Source organism: Salmo trutta, chromosome 22 (assembly GCF_901001165.1).
Source record: "Salmo trutta chromosome 22, fSalTru1.1, whole genome shotgun sequence".
NCBI lineage: Eukaryota > Metazoa > Chordata > Actinopteri > Salmoniformes > Salmonidae > Salmo > Salmo trutta.
In genome coordinates this window covers 13,982,119-13,998,627 of record NC_042978.1, presented here as the reverse complement: position 1 = coordinate 13,998,627, position 16,509 = coordinate 13,982,119, and positions in this window count along the sequence as shown.

Genomic DNA, 16,509 nt, shown 5'->3' with positions numbered 1-16,509 from the left:
GTGGCCATTTGATTAGTTCAGCAGTCTTATGGCTTGTGGGTAGAAGCTGTTAAGGAGCCTTTTGGCGCTCTGGTACCGCTTGCCGTGCGATAGCAGATAGAACAGTCTATGACATGGGTGACTGGAGAGTCTTTGACAATTCTTTGGGCCTTCCTCTGACACCGCCTAGTATAGGTCCTGGTTGTCAGGAAGCTTGACCCCAGTGATGTACTTGGCCATACGCACTACCCTCAGATGCTGAGCAGTTGACATACCAGGCGGTAATGCAACCGGTCAGGATGCCCTTGATGTTGCAGCTATAGAACGTTTTGAGGATCTGGGGACCCATGCCAAATCTTTTCAGTCTCCTGAGGGGGAAAAGGTGTTGTCGTGCCCTCTTCACAACTGTCTTCATGTGTTTGGACCATGATAGTCTGCTGGTGATGTGGACACCAAGGAACTTGAAACTCTCGACCCGCTCCACTTCAGTCCCGTCAATGTTAATGTGGGCCTGTTTGGCCCTCCTTTTCCTATAGTCCACAAACAGCTCCTTTGTCTTGTTCACATTGAGAGAGAGTTTGTGGTCCTGGCACCACACTGCCAGGTCTCTGACCTCCTCCCTATAGGCTGTCTCATTGTTGTCGGTGATCAGGCCTACCACTGTTCTGTCATCAGCAAACTTAATGATGGTGTTGGAGTCGTGCTTGGCCACGCAGTCGTGGGTGAACAGGAAGTACAGGAGGGGACTGAGGACGCATCCCTGAAGGGCCCCAGTGTTGAGGATCAGCGTGGCAGATGTGTTGTTGCCTACCCTTACCACCTGGGGGTGGCCCGTCAGGAAGTCCAGGATCCAGTTACAGAGGGAGGGGTTTAGTCCCAGGGTCCTTAGCTTAGTGATGAGCTTTGTGGGCACTATGGTGTTGAACGCTGAGCTGTAGTCAATGAACAGCATTCTCACATAGGTGTTCCTTTTGTCCAGTGTGGAGTGCGATTGAGATTGAGTCATCTGTGGATCTGTTGGGGCGGTATGCGTATTGGAGTAGGTCTAGCGTTTCTGGCATGATGGTGTTGATGTGAGCCATGACAAGCCTTTCAAGCACTTCATGGCTACCGACGTGAGTGCTACGGGGAGGTAATCATTTAGGCAGGTTACCTTCGCTATCTTGGGCACAGGGACTATGGTGGTCTGTTTGAAACATGTAGGTATTAGAGACTCGGCCAGGGAGAGGTTGAAAATGTCAGTGAAGACACTTGCCAGTTGGTCCGCGCATGCTTTGAGTACACGTCCTGGTAATCCGTCTGGCCCCGGGGCTTTGTGAATGTTGACCTGTTTAAAGGTCTTGCTCACATCGGCTATGGAGAGCGTGATCACACAGTCGTCCGGAACAGCTGGTGCTCTCATGCGTGCCTCAGTGTTTCTTGCCTCAAAGCGAGCATAAAATGCATTTAGGTCATCTGGTAGGCTCGCATCACTGGGCAGATCGTGGCTGGGTTTCCCTTTGTAGTCCGTAATAGTTTTCGAGCCCTGCCACATCCGACGAGCATCAGAGCCGGTGTAGTAGGATTCTATCTTTGCCTTTGCCTGGTTGATTGTTCGTCTGAGGGCATAGCGGGATTTCTTATAAGCGTCCAGATTAGTGTCCCACTCCTTGAAAGCTGAGCTCTAGCCTTTAGCTCGGTGCGGATGTTGCCTGTAATCCATGGCTTCTGGTTGGGAAATGTACGTACGGTCACTGTGGGGACGACATCATCAATACATTTATTGACGAAGCTGGTGACAGAGGTATACCCCTCAATGCCATTGGATGAATCACAGAACATATTCCAGTCTGTGCTAGCAAAACAGTCTTGTAGCGTAGCATCCGCGTCATCTGACCACTTCTGTATTGAGCAAGTCACTGGTACTTCCTGCTTTCGTTTTTGCTTGTAAACAGGAATCAGGAGGATAGAATTATGGTCAGATTTGACAAATGGAGGGCAAGGGAGAGCTTTGTATGCGTGTATGTGCGTGGAGTAAAGGTGGTCTAGAGTTATTTTGCCTCTGGTTGCACATGTGACATGCTGGTAGAAATGAGGTAAAACGGATTTAAGTTTGCCTGTATTAAAGTCCCCGGCCACTAGGAGTGCTGCTTCTGGATGAGCATTTTCTTGTTTGCTTATGGCCTTATACAGCTTGTTGAGTGGGGACTACATGGAGCTGTATCAGGGAAGCTGTATCAGCCATTTCTGATTTCAAATTCTCAATTTAATGCAGCGTCACAGTCCAACATGAAGTTGAAAGGTAATTTGGTTTGGATGTTTTTAACCTGTAGCTATTTAATATTTGACCTACTTAGGTGAGTAATTACAATACCAAAGTGTGCCAAACCCCAGTACACAGTTAGTTCAATTAATTAATTGGTTGAGTCAGAGTAATGGTAAGTCACGACATACCTTAATGAAATTAGTACAATTGTCTTACCTTGTCATAATCAACAACTAAGGACCTATTACTCCATTGTTTATGTTTATGTTGTCATATTTGCCTCAAATGAGTACCACCAAGTGCTATTTTCGTTTCTTTGGACAGTTTTACTCCTTACATCTTTTCTTTTTTATTGGATAGGACAGAGAAAGGTAGAGAGGAAAGGTAGGAGAGTTTTTGTTAAAAGAGTAATGGCCGGGATTTGAACTTGTGTTGGCAGCAATACGTTTTCTAGGGGCAGCGGCCGAGACCGCTAGACTGACCCAGGCTACACCAAGTGCTATTTTCATGTGAAAATGCCAGAATGCAACTAACGCGCCTCATACAAAGTGGCTTTAAAGCTTAGACCAAAAAGTGAATTTTAACATGATCTGTGAGCAATGTTCTCTCTAAAATGCGCGTGCAGAGAAGCACAAGATTAAATGTCACTCAACTTTCTAGAGTTTTCCCTCTTAGTTAACACTATCGAATCAATGTAATGCTAGCCACTTTCACTGCAACATACCGAAACAAAACGAAGTAAGCAAGTGTTAGTATGAAAAACTATCTACGTAGGAGATTTTGTTGTAGGCAGAACGCATCGGAGTAGGTTTCTATTGCATTGCACATTTTCCACCTAATACAAAGCTTAGGCCAAAAAGTGAATTTTAAGATGATCTGTGAGTCGTGTTTGCAAAATTGCCATATTTGAATACATTCAGAGTATGAAAAAAACTATCCCACTGAGCAATGTCCGACGTCCATGGAAGTTGAAAAGTAGTTGAAATGTGGTCCGTCCGCCTTGGCCTTGATTTCAATGTCCACAGATGCCGTTTTTTAATCCGGACCGAGCTTGATTTAGCCCAAACATAGACGTCTATAATTGGTTCAGATTTGGTCCGTTTCGGACCGGCCTTGATTTCAATGTCCACAGCTATCCAGACCGGACTTGGTGTAGTCCAAACATAGACCTCTACAATTGGTTCAGATTTGGCCTGGACCAGCCTTGATTTGGTCCAAACATAGACGTCTATGATCAGTTCAGATTTGATCTGTTCCCGGATCGGACCAAATCTGAACCAATCATAGATGTCTATGTTTCACACATTTGGACAGCACAGCATTGCACAGCACAGTACAGCACAGCAGTGTACAGTACAGTAAAGAAAAATAGAGTCGGGCATACAGTAGTTTAGTACAGTACACTACTAAGTAGAATACAGTACAATGGAGCATAGTAGAGTATCGTTCAGTACAGTACAGCACAATAGAGTACCGAAGTATACTAAACTAAACTCTATCATGTATTGCACTGCACTCTAGTGTGCTTTACTGTACTGTGCTGTACTGTACTATGCTGTCTAACATGTGAAACATAGATGTCTATGATTGGTTCAGAGATTGGTCTTGTTTTGCTCAAACGAATAATACCCAGTGTGCTTTGCAAGTGTTCATTTTTACATTTACATTTTGGTAATTTAGCAGACGGCCTTATCCAGAGAGATTTACAGGCAGTGCATTCAACTAAGGTAGATAAACAACCATATAATTATATTACTTTATATTAATACAATTGCTCAGAGAAAGAGATTTGTTTAACAAGTAATACTATTTTTTTCTCAAAAACGCAGGGGTCAAAATTATTGACGCCCTTAAAGATTCTTATAAATAAACTAGTCAAAAGTGTAGCATTTGGTCCCATATTCCTAGCATGCAATGACTACATCAAGCTTGTGACTCTACAAATTTCTTGGATGCATTTGCAGTTCTTTTCGGTTTGCCATTCATTTCCATTTGTTGAATGCTGACATGGCAACTGAGATACTTGAAATATTCAACAGTGCAACGGTGTGTTAGACGGAGACGTGACCAGGGGACCTTTTAAAAACAACACCGACAATCTCTACTTAGAAGAGATAAGAAAACAGTTACAGCATTATTATGCAACACCAGTGCAACAACAACAACAATGTTCAGTGCCCTGTTGAATATTAGCCAACCCAGGGCACTTACATTAGATTTGTGTGTTTATATTGTATCTTTGACCTTGAAGGACAAGCTAATCTGAGGATGAGATGACTAGAGAAACCAACAAGCTTCACCATCGTCCTGTTAATCTGAGGAGATGTGGTAATCAGAGACTGGGAGCTCACTCTTAATGTCTTAATGACGTCAAGAAATGACCTATTAAACAAAGCAGATTGAATAGACAGGTGTCCTATGTTGCCTATCCAAATAGCCACAGTAAGCATGGTTCTTCTAGGAAGAGGCTTAGTATTCTCCCGAGACTTCTGCAGAACTACAGATGGTGAAAAGACTAGATGTTGGAAAACTGAGAATCACGTTGGAGATCAAAATTTCACCTTCAACATGGGCTTTGTTACAGTATAAATCTGACCATCTGTTTCATAATGCACAATAACCATTTCGTTGGACGATAATTGTAGTGGGGTGTGTTTGCAGTCTGCAGGTATAGTCATGAGAATATGTTGGCCTGCTCTCTTCAACAAGACCTGCATTCTGCAGAACATGATCATGATGCAGCTTTCTGAGGGTTTACAAAAACCGGAAGGTTGCAGGTCTGATCATAACTTCAGTATGTTGGTGTTTGATATGCAGCATACCTTGTTGAAGACAGTTTGTCCGTCGAAATGTTGGTTATACAATTATTGCATCTGAGCTCCTAGAGTATGAGGCTCTCCTTTTCTTTTTCAGGTGTTTGATAGAACCAGCTAGCATCTGGAATGACCCACCAGCCATATTTGTCACTTCTCTGCATCTGTGGTTACAGGTGAGAGTGGCCTTGCCCTGTGAAGCGTGGCGCTAATGGCTAATGGACTTAGTGAAGTGATACCTTCATTCCAGGAAAGAATCATCCTGTTGGTGAGAAGCTTTTCAGGAAACTCCTTGCAGAGGATGCTCATTAGGACTGCTGAACGCCACAGGGCAAGGCACCTCACGTGTAGACAGGTATGGACATGCTGCAGACTGCAGGCACCCTTTCCTGGCAATGTCCAGAGGGTTGAGGCCAAGAGGATGATATGGAAATCCCTGGATCACCTGATAAGCACTTTACCCATTACCAGTAAACAAACATGGTGACAACGCTATTATGTGCCATCTTAATCATGTTAAAGATATTACTGAACATATTTCTATTGTTCATGATCATATCCATATCATGATATGATTGATAGGTCACAGTTACAGATTTGACTTCTTTGGGGTTTGGGGGCTCAGTTATCTTATCATGTTAATACATTTTTGTCCCTTCCTCGCTTGTTTCCTCATTATCCTAATTGAGTACAAATTGGTTAAGAAGTAGCAGCGCAGTTATCAAGCTGCTTAGTTTTATCAGATGACAATGTAAGTCTGCTTCATCCTATTAGAGACAAAGCAGCTAACGCTTAAACGCGCTGTGTCAGCTTACTGAGGAGATGGATGGGGGATGGAGAGCTGGGTTGGCAGTAGAGGGGGTGAAGGGGGTGTGAGGCCAGGGGCAGTGCACGTGATACCCCCTCCAAGTCTCTCTCCTCAGGATTTAACAATTTTAGCATTTCCCCCGAAAACCCTCTGTTTCTAAGACTGTTTGGCTTGGCTTGTCCCTGAGCCCCATTCCCATCCAACTGTCAGAACTACCAAGAACCAGGGAAACTCCCCAATTAAAAGGTCAGCCTATGAACAATACAGTCAACTCCTTACTGTAAAGGCAATGGGATTGGGGATGCTTGGGATCCAGAGCAATTAAAGGGCAATCTGCAGTTCAAACAACAACAAAGCAGACACCCCGCCAGTGTTTTGGTACATAGCTGAGGGATGGGGCTGGAAAAATGTAATCACTTTGAAATTCATAGGCAGAGGTATGGAAGCAAATACTGACCATCCATGAGATAAAAATTATAGTTTTAACCGTGTTTTCAGGCTATACAGTGTTTGTTTACAATTTCATTGTTTACAAACATTGGAGTAAAACAAGCTTATATTTTGGGTTCTGATGGGGTATGACAATTGAGCTAAGCTCACAAGGTACACTACTGTACATGACCAAAAGTATATGGACACCTGCTTGTTGAACATCTCATTCCAAAATCATGGGCATTAATATTGAGTTGGTCCTCCCTTTGCTGCTATAACAGCCTCCACTCTTCTGGGGAGGCTTTCCACTAGATGTTGGAACTGATATTGGGCGATTAGGCCTGGCTCGCAGTCGGTGTTCCAATTAATCCCAAAGATGTTCAAGGTTGAGGTCAGGGCTATTTGCAAGCCAGTTAAGTTCTTCCACACCGATCTAGACAAACCATTTCTGTATGGACCTCGCTTTGTTATAATTTTTTTCATTGTGCATGGTGATCTTAGGCTTGTGTGCAGCTGCTCGGCCATGAAAATTCATTTTATGACGCTCCCGACAAACATTTATTGTGCTGACGTTGCTTCCAGAGACATTTTGGAACTCGGTAGTGAGTGTTGCAACTGAGGACAGATTACTTTTACACGCTACACGCTTCAGCACTCGGTGTTCCCATTCTGTGAGCTTGTGTGGGCTACCACTTCCCGGCTGACCCATTGTTGATCCTAGACGATTCCCCTTCACAATAACAGCACTTACAGTCGACCGGGTCAGCTCTAGCAGGGCAGAAATTTGACAAACTGACTTGTTGGAAAGGTGGCATCTTATGACGGTGCCACGTTGAACGTCACTGAGCTCTTCAGTACGGCCATACTTTTGTATATATAGTGTATTTACTGTTCTCAGATTTTTCATGAATAGATTTTCGATGTGTATGAAAATTCGATTTTTTACAATATTTTTGTATATTTGACTGTGATATGTGGTTGTCACCCCTTGCTATCTTAAGATGAATGCACTTACTGTAAGTTGCTCTGGATAAGTACATCTGCTAAATGACTAAAATGTCAAATGTAAATGTTTACAAACAGATCTCATATTGAGTTATATATCTCTGCCCAGACAGAGGCTCCAACCAACTCAATGCACCATAGTACACATGTCAATCAGAAGCCCTACCTGGTCAGACGCAGCAGTTGTCTTATATACGGCTATACACAGACAAGTTATATTTGCATGATTTAGCATAATTAATGAATCATTACCGTTTTGTTTCATTCATGTGACCGACCAATACTGTTTCATAACATATGACAGACCAACACCTCACGAGGCTTCTCCTTTCTAAGCTGAAACCTTGAAACTGAGATATCTTTAGTTTGTTCTCAAAACACGGTCGTTTGTTCTCAAAACACGGTCTGGGCATACTGCTACTGATAGGTGTGATTTGTACAGTCAGCCACTTGCATGAACACAGAAATTGGGTAATAGAACAGCACATGAATAGAACACAGAAATTAGTTATCAGAAAAGCACAAACATTAAAATTCGAATTTCAGTATCATTTGTAGATTTCTTTATAAAAAATACAGTTATTTGTTACATTTGACTGTGTAAAGCCTAGCAGTACTACTGAGTGAGGTGGATATATAGCATTTTGCAAAAAAACATGATTATTTGTGTCTCTGAAATTAAACTATCAAATCATTTTAAACAAATACATGTCTGTCATTGAACAACCCCATGCCATGATTAGACAGTGAAAAAACACACCAATCTCTTTCATAATTTCTTTAAACAATTAAAGCTAATTTACCAACATTTCTGAAAATGGATATATAGCGTTTTGGAATGAAACTCTTCAAATGTATTTGAACAGGGACTGCTGAACTGCAAGTTTATCTACAGTCCCTTGATCATTGGTCAAATTTCCTCAACCATTTCCTGTACATTATATGGGTGGGTAAGAACATAAGATCATCTAGGGTCCTAGCCAAGATACTAATAGTGGTTCCAAATCAGCGGTGCGGAATGCAGAGCTCTTTCACCATGTTGCAACGCTAACTGATAGAATCCGTTTCTATTAGCATTGCTACATTTTCTGAAAATGCTAGCGAGGTTGCTAAATAACCAGCAAACAAATAAAACAATTGTTTGTAGGAAATTACAACAGCCTAGGGAACTTGAAAACTAGCTAAAACTTTTTTTTAAAAAAAGGTAATTCATTTTAACACTGACCTTTTTTTAATATTTGCAAATCCATTTCACTTCTTCCAATTGGTCAATAGTGTGTAAGGGAAATGGATTGCCAATGTTAATGATTTAATTTAAGCAACTGATTAGTTCAAGTACTCCATGCTTAAAACCAGAACAGTATCCTTTACAATAATAATATACACTGCTCAAAAAAATAAAGGGAACACTTAAACAACACAATGTAACTCCAAGTCAATCACACTTCTGTGAAATCAAACTGTCCACTTAGGGAGCAACACTGATTGACAATAAATTTCACATGGAATGGAATAGACAACAGGTGGAAATTATAGGCAATTAGCGAGACACCCCCAAAAAAGGAGTGGTTCGGCAGGTGGTGACCACAGACCACTTCTCAGTTCTTATGCTTCCTGGCTGATGTTTTGGTCACTTTTGAATGCTGGGGGTGCTTTCACTCTAGTGGTAGCATGAGACGGAGTCTACAACCCACACAAGTGGCTCAGGTAGTGCAGCTCATCCAGGATGGCATATCAATGCGAGCTGTGGCAAGAAGGTTTGCTGTGTCTGTCAGCGTAGTGTCCAGAGCATGGAGGCGCTACCAGGAGACAGGCCAGTACATCAGGAGACGTGGAGGAGGTCGTAGGAGGGCAACAACCCAGCAGCAGGACCGCTACCTCCGCCTTTGTGCAAGGAGGAGCAGGAGGAGCACTGTCAGAGCCCTGCAAAATGACCTCCAGCAGGCCACAAATATACATGTGTCTACTCAAATGGTCAGAAACAGACTCCATGGGGGTGGTATGAGGGCCCGACGTCCACAGGTGGGGGTTGTACTTACAGCCCAACACCGTGCAGGACGTTTGGCATTTGCCAGAGAACCCCAAGATTGGCAAATTCGCCACTGGCGCCCTGTGCTCTTCACGGATGAAAGCAGGTTCACACTGAGCACGTGACAGACGTGACAGAGTCTGGAGACGCCGTGGAGAACGTTCTGCTGCCTGCAACATCCTCCAGAATGACCGGTTTGGCGGTGGGTCAGTCATGGTGTGGGGTGGCATTTCTTTTGGGGGCCGCACAGCCCTCCATGTGCTCGCCAGAGGTAGCCTGACTGCCATTAGGTACCAAGATGAGATCCTCAGACCCCTTGTGAGACCATATGCTGGTGCGGTTGGCCCTGGGTTCCTTCTAATGCAAGACAATGCTAGACCTCATGTGGCTGGAGTGTGTCAGCAGTTCCTGCAAGAGGAAGGCATTGATGCTATGGACTGGCCCGCCCGTTCCCCAGACCTGAATCCAATTGAGCACATCTGGGACATCATGTCTCGCTCCATCCACAACGCCACGTTGCACCACAGACTGTCCAGGAGTTGGCGGATGCTTTAGTCCAGGTCTGGGAGGTGATCCCTCAGGAGACCATCCGCCACCTCATCAGGAGCATGCCCAGGTGTTGTAGGGAGGTCATACAGGCACGTGGAGGCCACACACACTACTGAGCCTCATTTTGACTTGTTTTAAGGACATTACATCAAAGTTGGATCAGCCTGTAGTGTGGTGTTCCACTTACATTTTGAGTGTGACTCCAAATCCAGACCTCCATGGGTTGATAAATTGGATTTCCATTTATTATTTTTGTATGATTTTGTTGTCAGCACATTCAACTATGTAAAGAAAAAAGTATTTTATAAGATTATTTCATTCATTCAGATCTAGGATGTGTTATTTTAGTGTTCCCTTTATTTTTTTTAGCAGTATATTTTTATTTACTGTACATATACTGAACAAAAATATAAATGCAACATGCAACAATTTCAACGACTTTACCGAGTTACAGTTTATACAAGGACATCAGTCAGTTGGCTCTATAGATTTCACATGACTGGGCAGGGGCGCAGCCATGGGTGGGCCTAGGATGGGCATAGGGCCACCCACTGGGGAGCCAGGCCCAGCTAATCAGAATTAGTTTTTCCCCACAGGCAGAAATACTCCTCCGTTTCATCAGCTGCAACAAGATGGCTGGTCTCGGACAATCCCGCAGGTGAAGAAGCTGGATGTGGAGGTCCTGGACTGGTGTGGTTACACGTGGTCTGTGGTAGAGAAATGAACATTCAATTCTCTGACAACAGCTCTGGTGGACATTCCTGCAGTCAGCATGCCAATTGCACGCTCCCTCAACTTGAGACATCTGTGGCATTGTGTTGTGTGACAAAACTGCACATTTTAGAGTGGCCTTTTATTGTCCCCAGCACAATGTGCACCTGTGTAATGATCATGCTGCATCATGCTGCTTAATCAGCTTCTTGATATGCCACACCTGTCAGGTGGATTATCTTGGCAAATGAGAAATGCTCACTAACAGCGATGTAACCAAATTTGTGGCCAACATTTTAGAGAAATAAGCTTTTTGTGTGTATGGGACATTTCTGGGAACTTTTATTTCAGCTCATGAAACATGGGACCAACACTTTACATGTTGCATTTATATTTATGTTGAGTATATAGTATGGTTGCATAGGAAGGAGTAGATAAATACAAGATAAACACAAAACTGTTGCTTGTTGTCTGACCCATTTAACCTTCGCTGACATAGGATACCTCATCCGCCCAGACCAGTCTCTGCCTAAATGTAAATTAAATTAAACTGGTCTAATGAGCAAGCGGTAAACATCTAGGCTTAGAAACATCCCCATGATACTCCACAGATGGTTGTTTGTCAGTGTACAGTACTGTATCTAATGAAATCACAAATCTTTGTTGTCTGGTGTGCAATTCCACCTGCTTATCGATGTCATGGGCAGTAAGGAATTTCTTGTGGGAGGCTCATTGAAAATATGCAAAATATAATATATGCCATTTAGCTGACACTTTTAACCAAATGAGTCATGCGTGCAAACATTTTCATAAGGGTGGCCCCCGCAGGGATCATACCCACAATCCTGGCATTGCAACCACCATGCTCTACCAACTGGGCCACACCGTTTATAATAATGTCTTAATCACAACAATATAGACTGAGTGTTGGGCCTAGGACAGAGAGGGTAAACAGTGCTGTGAAACATCCAGAGGCTAAATGCTCCGTCACTGTTGGGCATTAAGTCCCATATCCACTTAAAGTGTATAAGTCAAGCCCCGCCTATCTAAACCCGGCTTGTCCATTCCGTCGAACCATCACAAAATGGAGCATTCCATATTCTTCAATACCTGCAACATGGTGTAGTGTTACCTTAGCAGCTATTAACTCCCACCGATGCAGGTCTTATCTGCAAAAGGGTCAGTGAGTCTAAGCTTTTCCCCGCCTCCAAGCAGTGTCACGTCTGATTAAATGAATCAATATTCAGTAAAGACTTTGATTAGTTTATTGAATTAGATGTGTTACTTCTTGGCCAGAACAAAAAGCATGCACCCACGCCGGCCCTTTGTAGATATGGCCGGCGACCCTTTCCCTTCAAGCTGCAGGAGTCAGGATGCTCTCTAGCGCCATGCAGAGGTAAGAGCCTATGGCTGTTTCCACCGCGATTGGAGCCTAAATGTATGGGGATAACAATCCGTCCTTAGCACTTAATCTAATACTCTTTAACTTCAGTAAGCATGGGCTGCCCTGGAAAAGACTGACGTACTTTGGCATTTAATCTGCTGCTTAGGTGCTTCACTTTGTCACTCAGGTGCCTCTTCCTCCTCCGGCTCCCAGACTGTCTGACCCTCTTAATAGCTATTGACCCCTCTTGACCCACACCCCCTTAATCTCTCCTGACTCTTTGTTTCCAGGCTTTGACCCTATCTATCTAACACTGGCATTTACCCTCTACTCACAAATCACCCAAATCAACAAGTACAGTAAGTAGCTAGCTCTTCAAGTCATTATCTATTTACTCACTGTTACTAGTCTCCAAGTGTAGAGTGCTGTGCCGAGGCATTTGCCACAGTAGTACTATTGTAGAATCATGATTATCATCATAAGCTATAAGTCACTGCTGACCACATGACCTGACCAGAGAGAACTCTGGGTCTTGATGAAAGTCTACACACCACTTATGTAACTATTACCTTAAAGCCTCGAAAGGGAGTCACTTATGAGAGGCCAAAAACCCCAGCACTAACTATGCCTGTAGCGTTAACAGAATGAAACCAGTTCTAGGGTGCTCCAGGAGCAGACCACGTCATTTTCCGTTTGATTTGATTTGAATTGAACCTTTATTTAAGCAGGGAGTCCCATTGAGACCAATGTCGATTTTGCAAGGGAGCCCTTCCTCCTTTGCCTATTTCAAGGAAGAGTGACACCTCTTATCTTCATTTACACTTGAAAGCTGTCCTGTAATTACATATGTCGGTCAAAAGCAGTGAAGTAATGTAGATATTTGAAGGACCTTGCTCAACTTTTTTTGTCCTCAAATCTTTACAGACACCAGACACAGACCTGAGAGTGTTAGGTAACTTGAAATCCAGCGTCATAACACATTATGACACGGCCATAACCATGTCATAATAGCGGACATAACCTGTCATAATATGGTCATAACACTGTCATGACCCATAAATCTACATCTGTTGTGACATATTGCGTTATTTTATGGCTTGTTATGACATCAACTTAAGAGTGTCAAAACCGACATTTATTAAAATGTGTTTTTTTTCCTGACAAGAAGTTTCCTTTCGTTTGAAAGTTTGTTTCTTAACTCTTTTGCTATTGTTGTTGTTTACAGACATGTTTTTTTTTCATCATGTTTTAAATAACTTATAGAAAATACACTTTGTGACACTATCAAGAAGCATTATGACCATCCTAATCATATAAGCCAGATAGACCTATCAGGTGCATGCCCTTATGTCAGTCATGACTCACAAAGGTGTCTTGTCCTGCCGCTGAAATCTGTCCCTACATTCATTCCAGATTAAAAAACATGAGCTCTGGCACTCCCAGAAAAATGTGTTTGTGTGGAGGTGCTGATGGCGAATAAACTAGAAACTATCAAAATAAAGAAAGTTGCACACTCCAAATATGAACTCCCAGTAATTTATTGGGTATTTACCAACATTTCGGCAGCACTGTGCCTTCTTCAGGGTAATCCCAGTCATCAGAAAGAGAGCATTGGGGTAAGAGTATGTCTGACATCAATGTGTGCTCAATTACAATGATAATATAATATGGTCAATTTCAGAAAATATTATATAACATTAACATACTGTTGACAAGTAGGCTTATGTAAGTGTTATAACCAGCATTAAAATAATGCAATATATGTTACAACAGGTCTACATGTGTCATGACAGTGTTATGACCATATTATGACATGTTATGTCAGCAGTTATGACATTATGACAGGGTTATGACCGGATCATAACGTGTTATGACGCTGGGTGTCAAGTAAAGTGTTAGTGTTCAACTCATGAGAGCTGTTGGGATGATATTACAGTCTTTTAGATCTCCAGTATATACACGTTTGCCCATACAGGACTCAAATACACAACCCTTGAGTTGCAGAACAGATTTACGAGGCCATTACTGGGCCTCCGTAGTCCAATAAAATCTGATCTAGGATCACTCATAGGACAAATCTGCATGTCTTAGAACTTTAGTTCACCAAGGCTCAATCTCAATGTCCTGACAACAAATCATGACCAAGAAGTGCACTAGAGAATAGAGGGTCTGTTATGATGGTGCTGGTCTGATCAGTTCCTTCTGGACCGGCTTTATGGCCCGAGATTACAGGACCCACTGGGAGGATTAGGCATGCGGGCCCAGATCAGTAAACACACACATACACAACGATCAAAATCACGCCAAGAGCACTCCATCTTTCTTAATCTCTCAAGGCATAATATAGGTCATAGGACGTGGGTTTAGGTCTTTAATAACATTCTTTATACAGTCGGCTTTTAATTCATCATTTCTTTCTATCTGTGGGATTTTGCATATCGTTCCAAGAGTTTTAGAAAATGTGTAATGTGACAGCCTATTTAAATTTACCCTAATGTAAGATATATTTTTTAAAATGTACCTGTTGGAGCACCACAGAATTACAGTATACAGTATGTACCTCAACTGAGCATATTCAACATTAGTAGAAAGAATACACTTGCTGATGACTTTCAACTAAAAATGTACTTCCGAAAAGATTACTCGCAGAGGGATAGGGTTCTACCAATAACCACTTTCATCTGAAGAACCCTTTTTGGAAGACAAGGGTTCTTTGTAAGGAAAAGGGTTCAACCTAAGAACCATTTCTGGAGGAAAAGGTTGATTCTTTGGAAGGCAAGATGGGTTCTATATAGAACTCTTCTGAATCTGAATAAGCGTTATATTTTATTTTAAATAGTGCCTGAACATAGTGTTCACCTCAGAGTATAAGCATTAACCCTTCAGAGTTTAAAAAGATATGAGAACGTTTTAATACATGTACAGTGCCTTCCGAAAGTACTCAGACCCCTTGACTTTTTCCACATTTTGTTACGTTACAGCATTATTCTAAAATGTATTAAATATATTTTTTTGCAATCTACACACAACACCCCATGATGACAAAGCGAAAACAGGTCTTTAGAATTTTTTGCATACTTAAAAAAAATACAAAAACTTAAATACCTTATTTACATAAGTATTCAGACCCTTTGCTTTGAGACTTGAAATTGAGCTCAGGTGCATCCGTTTCCATTGATCATCCTTGACATGTTTCTACAACTTGGAGTCCACCTGTGGTAAATTCAATTGATTGGACATGATTTGGAAAGGCACACACCTGTCTATTTAAGGCCCCACAGTTGACAGTGCCTGTCAGAGCAAAAACCAATCAATGAGGTGAAAGGAATTGTCCGTAGAGCTCCGAGACAGGATTGTGTCGAGGAACAGATCTGGGGAAGGGTACCAAAAAATGTCTGCAGAATTGAAGGTCCCCAGGAACCTCCATCATTCTTAAAAGGAAGCAGTTTGGAACCACCAAGACTCTTCCTAGAGCTGGCCGTCCGGCCAATCTGAGCAATCGGGGAATAAGGGCCTTGGTCAGGGCGGTGACCAAGAACCCGATGGTCACTCTGACAGAGCTCTAGAGTTCCTCTGTGGAGATGGAAGAACCTTCCAGAAGGACAACCATCTCTGCAACGCTCCACCAATCAGGCCTTTATGGTAGAGTGGCCAGACAGAAGCCACTCCTCAGTAAAAGGCACGACAGCCCGTTTGGAGTTTGCCAAAATGCACCTAAAGACTCTCAGACCATGAGAAACAAGACTCTCTGGTCTGATGAAACCAAGATTGAACCTTTTGGCCTGAATGCCAAGCGTCACATCTGGAGGAAACCTGGCACTATCCCTATGGTGAAGCATGGAGGAGGCAGCATCATGCTGTGGGGATTCTTTTCAGCGGCAGTGACTGGGAGACTAGTTAGGATCGAGGGAAAGATGAACGGAGCAAAGTATAGAGATCCTTGATGAAAACCTGCTCCAGAGCGCTCAGGACCTCAGACTGGTGTGAAGGTTCAGCTTCCAACAGGACAACGACCCTAAGCACAAAACCAAGACAACGCAGAAGTGGCTTCGGGAGAAGTCTCTGAATGTCCTTGAGTGGCCCAGCCAGAGCCCGGACTTGAACCCGATTGAACATCTCTGGAAAGACCTGAAAATAGCTGTGCAGTGACGCTCCCCAGCCAACCTGACAGAGCTTAAGAGGATCTGCAGAGAAGAATATGAGAAACTCCCCCACATACAGGTGTGCCAAGCTTGTAGTGTCATACCCAAGACTCAATGCTGTAATCGTTGCTAAAGGCGCTTCAACAAAGTACTGAGTAAAGGGTCTGAATACTTATGTAAATGTGATATTTTTTAAAAGATAGATTAGCAAACATTTCTAAAAATGTGTTTTTGCTTTGTCATTATGGGGCATTGTGTGTAGATTAATGAGGGGGGAAACGATTTAATCAGTTTTAGAATAAAGCTGTAATGTAACAAAATGTGAAAAAAGTCAAGGGGTCTGAATACTTTCCGGAGGCACTGTATATTTGGCAATATCTGTACACAGTAAATTGGCCAGTGTTACCTAATG